The sequence below is a fragment of the Somniosus microcephalus genome, chromosome 1 (assembly GCF_052327205.1).
Source record: "Somniosus microcephalus isolate GS21.2 chromosome 1, FLI_Smic_1.0, whole genome shotgun sequence".
In the NCBI taxonomy this organism is placed as follows: domain Eukaryota; kingdom Metazoa; phylum Chordata; class Chondrichthyes; order Squaliformes; family Somniosidae; genus Somniosus; species Somniosus microcephalus.
The window spans coordinates 56,918,096-56,930,713 of NC_140987.1; the positions used below are offsets into that span (position 1 = coordinate 56,918,096).

Here is a 12,618-nt window from a genome sequence, read left to right on the forward strand (position 1 = left end):
ACCTTCATTCTGATGAAGGGTCCCAGACCTGAAACGTTAACTCTGTTTCTCTCTCCACGGATGCTGCCTGGCCTGCTGAGTCTTTCTAGCATTTTCTGTTGTTAGTTGAGGCAATGTTAAAGTTGTATCTGGACTTGGTGAGGCCACATCCGGAGTACGGAGTTCAGTTTTGGTCTCCATATTACAGGAAGGGTGCACTTCAACTGGGCTGTCTTTCATATGTCAGCTTTGTGGTAAGATGTGTCTCTACGATTGGTTTAGAAAACCATCTAAATGCTCACCAAAGGCGTGGCCAATCTTAAAAATTCAATTGTTTTATGCTGAGAAAAAATCTTACTCAGTTATCAAGAGACTTCCAAGGACAGGAAGGATGTAGAATTATTGAATGAAGGACATAGAATTAATGGAGGGAATCTAGAGGAATGCTATGAAGCTGATTCCTGAACTGAACTTAATCCAGAGATTGTACCCTCTGGAGCAGAGCAGAATATGGGGAATTTGACAGATATCTGTACAATTTTCACAGGTATGAAGCATTTGGATCCGGGGTACTACTTTTGTTGGGCATAGGGTTCAGGGACCAGGGGACACGGTTTAAAATTAAGGGTATCAAAAGAAATTAGGAAATTTGGACAATTTTTTTTACTGTCAGAGTGATAAAATTGTGGAAATGGAAACTGGCAGATTAAAAAAAAAAAAAATAATGATGTATTTTGATTTTGTTTTATTTTAGAAATAAATAAAACTTCAGGAAGAATGTTGAGGCTTTGGAGAGGGTACAGAGGAGATTTATCAGAATGGTACCAAGGATGAGGGACTTTAGGGATTGTTCTCCTTAGCACAGAGAAAGTTGAGTGGAGATTTAATAGAGGTGTTCAAAATTATGAGTGGTTTTGATTGCGTGTATAGGGAGAAACTGTCTCCACTGACAGGAGGGTCAGTAACCAGAAAACACAAATTTAATAGATAGTTAGCAAAAGAACCAGAAGGGAGATGAGGAGAAATTATTTTACACAGTGAGTTTTTTTGATCTGGAATGCATTGCCTGAAAGGATGGTGGAAGCAGATTCAATAGTAACTTTCAAAAGGAAATTGGATAAATACTTGAAAAGGAAAACAATTGCAGGGCTACGGGGAAAGAGCAGGGGAATGGGACTAATTGGATAGCTCTTTCAAAGAACAGTTCTGTATAACTGCTTTTAAGTCCTCTTTTATATTTTTGAATTTTTAACTTCTGTCCGTGTTAGGAAAAATAGAGCATTTAATGTCATCAGAAAAAAGGTTCTTAAAGGAGTGCTGAATCGTGGTAAGCACAAACATGGTTAGATATGCTATAGATACAATGGTTATATTAAACCATGTGGTTAAAACACATCAGTTCCATACACTTATATATTAAATCTATGTTTTTAACAACTTTTCCCTCAAACAAGATTAAATCCACTGGCTTTAATTTTTTTAAATTTGTTTTTATGGGATGTGGTCATCGCTGGCAAGGCCAGCATTTCTTGCGCATCCCTAATTGCCCTTGAGAAGGTGGTGGCGAGCCACCTTGAACCGCTGCAGTCTGTGTGGTGAAGGTACTCCCACAGTGCTGGTAGGGAGGGAGTTCCAGGATTTTGACCCAGCAACGATGGAAGATCAGCGATATACTTCTAAGTCAGGATGGTGTATGACTTGGAGGGGAACTTGGAGGGTAGTGGTGTTCCCATGCGCCTGCTGCCCTTGTCCTTCTGGCTGGAGTCATACCTAGCACAAAGGAAGATTGGTTGTGGTGACCATTTGGGCAGAGGGCAACAGGAGACCATTCAGTTCCAGCACTTTTGGGAGAGGCAGGATGAAAATTCCAGTGAGCACTAGTTTTCACTGAGCGAGGATTGCATTTCTTCCCTCTTCCAACATCATTAGAAATTGAGGGAACTATATCCAAATATGCTGATAATCATGTTTTTTCCTAATCTCTCCTTTATTTTTGTAATTATTTTGTCTTGTTACTTCTCCTTACCATCCAACTGACCAGTAGAAACAATCTGTCACTGTTTACCTTGATAACCATTCACAATCTTGAAGACTATTATCAGGCCACATCTTAACCTTCTCAGCCCTAGTGGTTGAAAACCATAAATTCTAAAGTCTCTCTTCGTAACTGTAAAACCCTCATCCATGATAACATCCATACTTGCCTTAAGAGGTGGTGCAATGAAGGTTCACTAGATTGATCCCTGGGATGAAAGGGTTGTCCTGTGAGGAGAGATCGATTGATTGAGCCTATACTCTCTGGAGTTTAGAAGAATGATTTTGAGGGGGATTGACAGGGTAGATGCTGAGAGGTTATTTCCCCTGGCTGGAGAGTCTAGAACGGGGGTGGTGGGGGGGCATAGTCTCAGGATAAGGGGTCGGCCATTTAAGACCGAGATGAGGAGGAATTTCTTCACTCAGAGGGTTGTGAATCTTTAGAATTCTCTACCCCAGATGTGCTGAATTGTTGTGTATATTCAAGGCTGAGATCGATAGAATTTTGGACTCTAGGGGAATCAAGGGATATGGAGGTTGGGCGGGAAAGTGGAGTTGAGGTCGATGATCAGCCATGATCTTCTTGAATGGCGGAGCAGGCTCGAGGAGCAGTATGGCTTATTCCTGCTCCTAATTCTTATGTTCTATTGAATCTACACTGCACCTTTTCTACTGGTTTTATATCCTTATAATGGGGTGTCCACTCCAAATACAGCTTAATTAAAATGCTATTTTGCATTTACTCATGATCACCGATATCTCTGTGATATTCAACACTTCTCTAACTACTGCTCTCACTGTTTCACGCAATTCACCCTCTTCTCCATGCACCCTCTTCTCCATGCACCCTCTTCTCCATGCACCCTCTTCTCCATGCACCCTCTTCTCCATGCACCCTCTTCTCCATGCACCCTCTCCTCCATGCACCCTCACATGCATACTCTCAATCTCTCTCTTCAGCAGCACCATCTCACTTTCTTTTATAGCTCTCCAGGTCCATAGTTCCATATCCTCCTTGGTCTCGTCCTTTGGTTTAACAAAAACTTTTTTTTGTTCCCCCTTCCTTTCAGGTAACAAGAACTGAAAACTCGTATAACTCCTAGATGCTAACTTACCTCTCAATCTCGCTTCCCCTTTCTCTCCTTTTGAGATTATGGCCTAGAAATTCAGTGGGCTGCGCCACCCGTTAGCGCCCAAAGAGGGCACTTAGTGGGTTTTGCGCCACTGGCCACGTCTACCGCTAAATTTAGCGGGACGCTAATGGCAGCGTTAGCCGTTAGCGCTGCACCGCCACCGATGATGTCATCAGTGTGCGCAGCGCCCCGCTACCGCCCCGATCGCCAAATTTGGTAGCGCCCCTTGCTTTAACGCCAGTCGCAATTTGCGACCGGTTCAGGGGGGCCTACCTGCGGCGGTTGAGGTGCGGGGTGGCCATTTTTTTTGCTGGCCGCCTGCCAGCACCTCTCCGCGCCGCCGTCCCCGGCATCCTGAGCCCCCCCCCTCCCCCTCCTCCGCCCCCCCCCCCCCCCCGCGGACTGCCGGCTGTGTCCCAAGAGCCCGGCACTTCTCCTCAGTGCTGGGCTCTGTTGCCGGCACTCGCGCTCTTTGAGCGCGCTGCAGCAGGCCCCTCCCCTTTAAAAAGGGGAGGAAAGCTGCACGCTGCGGCACATTGCGCTGCGAACCTCAGTTGCAGCGCCGCGCTTCCCTCTGGGGCGCGTAAACTGAATTTGCGGCGGGTAGCCACGACTTCTTCCGGGGCGCTACTTCCGGTACCCTGGCGAGGCTGGCGCCCCAAATGGGGCGCCAGTGAATTTCTAGGCCAATCTCTCCTACTAACTTCACCCCTTGCTGGCTTTTCATGAACCCTTCTGACCTTCCTCGAATGATCTGCCCTCAGCAAGTGCCTGAGCATCATTCCCCTACATCCCCACATCAACTAATTCTAACCTGGACGTGATGCCAAGCTCCTCTTCTGCCGCCTTTGACGCTGTGCTGTATTTTTTGGCCAGGAGAATCCCCCTCATCCATCTGACCCTTTCTCCTGTCTCCAGGTCTCACTATCCTCCAGGACCCTTCCCTCTGGCCTCATGCCTTCTCTTGATATTTTCATTGAGAATTGCCTCCATGATATCAGCCGTCTCAGTTTCTTCACTCCCCTTACTTGCTCTAATATATCTCCCTCTGAACTTGCTGCACTTTATTCCCTCAGTTCTAACCCTGACATTATCAACGAAACCTGCTGATTAATGGCACACATAGAAACATAGAAGATAGGAGCAGGAGTAGGCCATTCGGCCCTTCGAGCCTGCTCCGCCATTCAATGAGATCATGGCTGATCATTCAAATTCAGTACCCTGTCCCTGCCTTCTCCCCATATTCCTTGATCCCTTTAGCCTCAAGAAATATATCCAACTCTTTCTTGAATATATTTAATGAACTGGCCTCCACCGCCCTCTGTGGCAGAGAGTTCCACAGGTTCACCACTCTCTGGGTGAAGAAATTCCTCCTCATTTCAGTCCTAAATGTCCCACCCCTTATCCTTGGACTATGACCCCTGGTTCTGGACTCCCTGACCATCGGGAACATCCTTCCAGCATCTAGTCTGTCCAGGCCTGACAGAATTTTATAGGTTTCGATGAGATCCCCTCTCAATCTTCTAAACTCCAGTGAGTATGAGCCCAATCGACACAATCTCTCCTCATACGTCATTCCTGCCATCCCAGGTATCAGCCTGGTGAATCTTCGCTGCACTCCATCCATGGCAAGAACGTCCTTCCTCAGATAAGGCGACCAAAACTGCACACAATACTCAAGGTGCGGTTTCACCAAGGCCCTGTACAACTGTAGCAAGACATCCTTGTTCCTGTACTCGAACCCTCTTGCTACGAAGGCCAACATACCATTTCCCTTCTTAACCGCCTGCTGCACCTGCATGCTTACCTTCAGCGACTGGTGCACAAGAACACCCAGGTCTCTTTGCACTTCCCCTTCTCCCAATCTATTGCCATTCAAATAATAATGTGCCGCCTTGTTTTTGCCACCAAAGTGGATAACCTCACATTTATCCACATTATAGTGCATTTGCCATGTTTCTGCCCAATCGCCTAACCTGTCCAAATCGTACTGGAGTTTCATGACGACATCCTCCTCGCAGCATACCCTCCCACCCAGCTTTGTGTCGTCTGCAAATTTGGAGATATTACATCCAATTCCCTCGTCCAGATCACTAATACATATTGTGAACAGCTGGGGTCCTAGGACCGATCCTTGCGGTACCCCACTAGACACTGCCTGCCACTCGGAAAACGACCCGTTTATTCCAACTCTGCTTTCTGTCCGCCAACCAGTTCTCTATCCAAATCAATACCTTGCCCCCAATCCCATGTGCCTTAATTTTGCACGCTAATCTCTTGTGCGGGACCTTATCGAAAGCCTTCTGAAAGTCCAAATACACCACATCCACTTATCCACTTATCTATTTTACCAGTTACATCCTCAAAAAATTCCAGTAGATTAGTCAAGCATGATTTACCTTTTGTAAATCCATGTTGACTTTGTCCGATCCTGTCACTGCTTTCCAAGTGCTCTGCTCTTACATCTTTTATAATGGACTCTAGCATTTTCCCCACTACCGATGTCAGGCTTACCGGTCTATAATTCCCCGCTTTTTCTCTACCACCTTTTTTGAATAGTGGGGTAACATTAGCTACCCTCCAATCCATGGGTACTGTTTCAGAGTCTATCGAGTTGTGGAAGATGACCAGCAATGCATCTACTATTTCTAGGGCCACTTCCTTAAGTACCCTGGGATGTAGATTATCAGGCCCTGGGGATTTATCGGCCTTCAGTCCCATCAATTTTCCTAACACCATTTCCCTACAAATACTGATTTCTTTCAGTTCCACCCTTTCATCAGACCCTATGTTCCCCGGTATTTCTGGGAGGTGATTTGTGTCCTCCTTTGTGAAGACAGAACCAAAATATGTATTTAGTTGGTCTGACATTTCTTTGTTCCCCATTATAAATTCCCCTGATTCTGACTGCAAGGGACCTATGCTTGACTTCACCAATCTTTTTCTCTTCACATATCTATAAAAGCTTTTACAGTCAGTTTTTATGTTCCCTGCAAGCTTACTCTCATTCTATTTTCCCTTTCTTAATTAATCCCTTTATCCTCCTTTGTTGAATCCTGAACTGCTCCCAATCCTCAGGATTATTGCTTTTTCTGGCCAATTTGTATGTCCTCTCCTTGGATCTTACGCTATCCCCAATTTCCCTTGTTACCCACGGTTGAGTCACCTTTTTTGTTTTATTTTTATGCCAAACTGGGATGAACAACTTCTGTAGTTCATCCATTCGGTCTTTGAATATTTGCCATTGCCTATCCACCGTCAACCCTTTGAGTGCCATTCCCCAATCAATCCTACCCAACTCGCTCCTCAGACCATCGTAGTTTCCTTTATTTAAATTGAGGACCCTAGCCTCCGAGTCAACTACTTCATTCTCCATCTTAATGAAGAATTCGATCATATTATGATCGCTCCGACCCAAGGGGCCTCGTACAACAAGATTGCTAATTAATCCTTTCTCGTTACATAATACCCAGTCTAAGATGGCCTGATTTCTGGTTGGTTCCTCGACATATTGGTCCAGGAAACCATCCTGTAAACACTCCAGGAATTCCTCCTCCACAGTATTGTTACCAATTTGGTTAGCCCAATCTATATGTCGATTAAAGTCACCCATGATGACTGCTGTGCCCATTGTTGTATCGCGGCTGAGACTGAACGCTAACTCTCTGACAACAACTCTCTTTTTCCTTCTCGACCACAACCCCACTACCAAACATCAAGCCACTATTTCTCAGACTGTAACCAATCCCATTTTTTCTGGATATTTCTTCCATCCCCCACGCTGCCTCCAACCTCATAGACCTCCAATTCCGTACTGTTCATTTATGCCTTCATCCGATTGTTTCAGCGTGCCATGATCTAATTGAAAGGTGGAACAGGCTTGAGGGGCTGAATGGCCTACTCCTGTTCCTATGTTCCATGAGCTTTCACTTCAAAGCAGAACAGAGTGTGCTACTAATGGAGGAGCCACCATCATCTCAGATGGATGCAACAGCTATATAAATTGTTGCATTTCTCATTGCAAATTACAAGTTATCTATACAAATTTGCAGTGCTTAAATGGTGTATAATACCCACATACAGATGCAATTTATGTTTTATATGTACCAATATCTCCTCCATCACAGTAATGTAATGTAGATGAACAATGCTACTTACAATGGTTAAATGATTAAAAAAGGAGGCTGACACTTGGTGCCTGGCCTCACACAGAGGGTGACCATTTTCTGTCTTCTCTGAGGCCTTCCTTTGCCGAGGCCTTGCAAGCATCCAGCAGCACTCCCTGCACCAAGCCACTACTTCAATTTAAAAAAAATCAGGTCCAAAAGCTTAAATGCAAATTTACCTGAAAGATGTGTATGTCCCTTTAAGAGGTGCTGACTGCACCTCTGTCAGTCTGCTGAATGCTGGGTTTTCATGGCGAGCTTAGGACCCAGCGCTAAGGACCAAGGCCTAGAAATTCAGTTGGTTGCGCCAGCAGTTAGCGCCTTAAGAGAAGTGAATTTTGGGCGCTATGCGTGTAGCGCCCGGCCGCAGCGCAGTTTGCGCCTCGCCCCAAATTAAGTTGACCGTTAGCGCCGGCGCAAAGTTTAGCGCCCGCCCGGCTGCGCGCGCAGAAAATGACGTCACATCCTCGTGCAACGCCCTTTGCGCGCCCCGATTCCAAACTTCAGTCGGACCGCCCCATTGTGCGGCTGGCGGCCAGAGCGTTTGTAAAATGGAACGCAACACAGCCGACGTGGGCCCCGGGGAGCGCAAATTAAAGGGCACGTATCCTGCAGTATAAAGGGCAGCCATTTTGCAGCAAACGCTCTTGTGCAACGGATTTCTGGACACACAACAAGGAGGAGAGCTAACTGGTTTCGTGCAGCAATAGCTCAGATATTTTTGGACTCGGGCCAAAGCGCTGCAAGTGCCCTGTTGGAAATTTGACTGTTTGCCAGCATTTGATGGGGGTTGCATGGGGTGCCAACGCGGAGTTTCAGCGCCATGTGCGTAGGGCTCGCAGACGCAGGGTCAGAGGGGCAGCCCTGGCTAGAGGCAGAGGGGGCAACAGGCGTCGGCAACATAGGCCTTACCCAGTCAGGGTATACCGCCAGCAGCGCTCCTACCTCACCATGAGTGGCGCGCGATGTGTAAGAAGGCTGAGATTCCGAAAGGAGGTGGTTGCAGAGATCTGCCACCTGCTTCGCAGAGATCTGCGTCCAAAGCTCAGGTGCAGGACGTCTCTGTCGGTGGAAGTGAAGGTGACGGTGGCATTGAACTTTTATGCCACCGGCTCCTTCCAATCCGCTGTTGGGGACATAGCTAACATATCCCAGTTCGGCGTGCATCGCTGCATCCGCCAGGTGACCGATGCCCTTTTCAGAAGGAGACTCCAATTCATCTCCTTCCCCATGGCCCTGGAGAGCCAGCATCAGCGTGCAGTGGGATTTGCAAGACTCGCGGCCTTCCCCTTGGTGCAGGGCGCCATTGACTGTACGCATGTGGCTTTGCGGGCACCTCTGGAGCATGGCGAGCAGTATCGCAACCGGAAGGGCTACCATTCTCTCAATGTGCAGCTGGTGTGTGACCACAAGCAGCGCATCCTGGCTGTCAATGCCTGCTTTCCAGGCAGCTGCCACGATGCCTTTATCCTGCGGCAGAGTACTGTGCATGACATGTTCGAGGCACAGCCTCCCCCAAGAGGATGGCTACTCGGGGACAAAGGCTATCCTTTGTGTACCTGGCTCATGACCCCGCTCCGCGCGCCCAGGACCGCTGCTGAAGAGGCATACAACGAGAGCCATCAAAGGAGCAGAAACATCATCGAGCAAACTATTGGGGTCCTCAAGCAGCGGTTCCGCTGCCTTGATCGTTCCGGCGGATCTCTGCAGTATTCGCCGCACCGGGTCTCCCAATTTGTCGTAGGTTGCTGCATGCTACACAACCTGGCTCTCCGCAGGATTCAGGCACTGCCACCTGACGTTGGACCACCACCTCAGGAGGAGGAGCAGGAGGAGGAGGAGGAGTACGTTCCCAGGAGGGAGCGACAAGGTCCAAGGGCCGTCCGTCGCCAGCTTATTGAACGTAACTTCTAAGCCCCCTGTCAGGGAATGCCTTGTGGCCATGAAGCAAGATGAATGCAGCCGCTCCGCAAGCCCTCAGCCGGCGAAGGCAACAAAGACTAACAAGAACAACCATGGACACTGTCTGAATAAAGATAAATTTATATTTGACAAAAATGAAACCCCTTCCCACATGAATCCCAAAAACAATCAACGGCCCCCACAAAAAGTGCAACAAACGACTCACTCCCACAACCTGGGGAGGAGTAACTCCACATTTGAACAAACCAGGCCTCAACCTCGGCCTTAACGCAAAAAACATACCCATAAACAAAACAACCATGGGCAAAATAAAGATGTCCACCGCCATATAAAATGAAAGCTGGCCACACCCTCTACTTAGCGGCCTGCGAGGGCGAGACCTTGTCCAGCCTTTTGGCACCCCTGCCCGGCCTGCTGCTCCTCCGCAAGCTCTGCCCAGTGGCTGCTGCGAGGCTGGGGGAAGGCGCCTGAGGATCAGATGTCCTTCCGCCAGATGGCCTTGGGGGGCGGCCTACACGGGCTTTGGGCCTCGAGGGGACGGCTGTTGATTGGCGCACATGTGCATGCCCACCATCAGCTCCAGCCGCTTGCCGTTGACGCTCCACTGGGGGAGTGGCGGCGACGGATGGCGCAATGTGGGCAAGCTGGCGTATTGGAGGCGCTGGCTGGTGATGTCGCACGCTGGCACTCGCCCGGGCACGCACTGCACGATCCGCACCAATCAGCCGAAGGGCGGATCGCTGTGCTGCTGCAGCGCGGTGGGTGTCCTGGCGATGCCTGGCTGAGGCAGTGCGTGTGGCAGCAGTGAGTGCCCCTGTTGCCCTGGTCTGCGCCCGCATCACATCCGCCACTGACTTGACGGCATCAGCCAGCGACTCCGTCGCCGGAGGCATCCGTTCCACTACCTCCATCATCATCCGGCCACTCTCGGCATTTGATGCCCCAAACTCCCGCACACTGGTCGCCAGCGACTCGATGGCCTCAGGCATCCGTCCCACCACCTGCATGAGCTCTGTGTGGCGGCGGTCCGAATCCTCGGCCATTTTGTCCAGCTGGCGCGCCTCCTCCGAGGTGAAGGTGGCCGGACTGGAGGCGGGACTCTCCCGCTGGGGAGCAGGGGTCCGAGCTAGGCGACCCTTGGCACGTTGCTGGCGCCGAATGTCCGCAGCAACTGCACTCCCCTCCGATCCTTCCCCCCTCTGGGGGGAAGGCCGCGGCCCACCCGCAGCCCTCCTGGGTGGCTGGATGCCACTGGTCCCAGCAGCTGCACTCCCCTCCGAAAGTTGCTCCAGGCTCTCGTCCAGGGAAGACGTGTCCAACACTTCGCCCTCTGCTGCGGGACCTGAGTCCTCCCCTGATGGTCCAGGTTGCTCTTCCTCCTCCTCCTCCTCCTGTTCAGAGGGGCTGTCACTGGCAGCTTCAGGGAGCTCTTCGTCACCAGCTGAAAGCAGGAAGGCACAAGAGTAGCTTCAGAGTGAGGAGAGAGCGTCAGCGAGGGAGTCATGACTGGTGGCATTCAGCGCATTGGTGACACAGTGGCAAAGGAGGTAGCTCGGATGCGCAAGTGCGACGAGAGAGGGCCAAAAGGCGAGGTCCTTACCATTGCCGGGCAGCGGAGGGTCGGCTTCTCCGCACGCTCTGGGCACAATCACGCGGCCTCCCATGAGGCCACTCACGCGCTCCTCCAGGGGAGTGAGCTTCTGGAACTTGGCGCGGCCTCCCCCGGTGATGTCGCGGCGCTTGCGATTATTCGCAAGTTTAGCCTGCAAGAGAAAGGACGGGCTCTAAGTACGGTGTGTAGCCGTGACGTAGTGTGCACTGCCTCCCATGGTGGAATAGCTTGGCCAGAGTGTAGCCCTGATCTAGTGTGCACTGCCTCTCATGGTGGAATAGCTTGGCCAGTGTGTAAAGTGCAGAATGTGCAATTGATGCTCATGACTGTCCCAAAGCTGCTGGCTGAGGGCTGCCCATTAGGCCTTTCAGGTCCCTTTGCCCATCATGTCAGGTGTACATGCAAGAATGAGGAGGAGAGTGGAAAGGGTACTCACCCTGACAATCCTGGTCAGGTCATTGTATTTCTTCCGACATTGCACCTTGTCCCTGGGGGCATCGCCATAGGACGACACCCTGGTGGCGATCTCCCTCCAGGCTTTGGTGTAGACGCGGTGGGTGGGATTCCTGCCAGTGTCTGGGAACAAGATCCTGCGCCTTTTCTCCAATGCTGTCAGCATGATATCCAGATCACGCTCTGAGAAGCGCAGGGCACGCTCACGGGCTTTCTCATGCGTTGCCATGGTTCCTTGGGCTCAGCAGCAGTGTTGAGGCCTAGTTTGAAAGCTGCAGGGCGTGGCAGCAGACCAAATCGTCCCTTCCCCCTTTAAGAGCTGGCCGGCGCCACGGGGTCTGCTGTCAATCAAAAAATGACCGCGCTGCGCCCCGCCTCGGCGCTATCCCTCTGCACCGCCGGCTTAGCGCCTAAAGATAGTCGTGTAACGCCTCTTTTAGCGCTCCAGCAACCTCTTAGGGCGAAGCAACTGAATTTCGGCGAAGGGGGCGCAACTTTGGGGCGGGCGCTAAAGTCGGGCGGGCGCTAACGTTAGCGCCCCAAAACTGGCAAAACTGAATTTCTAGGCCCAAGTTTGCTGAGGGGACGTTAAGTCGGCGTGATGTCACCCTCTCTTAATTTACATTTCCAGAGCCAGCGCTGCTATCGGCAGTGCTAAGGCCCTCACCAAAATGGCGGCCGCCGAGTCCCGCGCTAGAGTGGTGGCCGGCATTTTTAGACCGGAACACGGCGAAAACCCGTGGCGGTAAGTGGGCCAATTTCTAGGCCTGGGAATTTGATAGAAAATGTGTAAAGGTCGTGGGTGTCCGTGAGGGAGAGAGAATAAACAAGAGTTTATCCTGACAAAGATTGTGGGTGAAAGCAAAATGCCCGAATGTTATTCAAAGTGTCAGAGAATTTAGGCTGAGACAAAAGTTGCAGGACCCACAGCAGCAAATTCTCTCAGAGAGCCACAGTGTAGAAAATATGATTTAACAATTGGTGCCTGATTGGAAACAAGAGGTTGGAATTGGTAAGAAGATACACTCTGGAAGAAACTCAGACTTCTAATTGCAGTTTCATAAAATTGCACTTACTTGGCTCCATTAAGCATGTTATGGATGGGTGATTGCTATTAGTGAGCAGATCATTAACATGACATTCTAGTTGTTTCAGAGCTTGTGGCATGTCTGCGAAGCTTTTCAAACTTCAGTGGAAATTCCACTTTTCTGAATGGTGGGAGTTATTTACCTCCACTATTTTCAGCCAGTTAATACCAGTTGTTGATTTATTTTGTGAAATTGAGTTTCTTTCCCCCTCGCATGCTGAGAACCTCTGC

At 49.8% G+C, this 12,618-nt stretch overlaps 1 protein-coding gene across 12 annotated transcripts in view; it reads left to right on the plus strand.

Moving 5' to 3' along the window:
* The window catches only part of mast4 (microtubule associated serine/threonine kinase family member 4), a 571,101-nt gene that overhangs the window by 502,114 nt on the left and 56,369 nt on the right, over positions 1–12,618 (plus strand). The gene's annotated exons all lie outside the window — the stretch shown is intronic.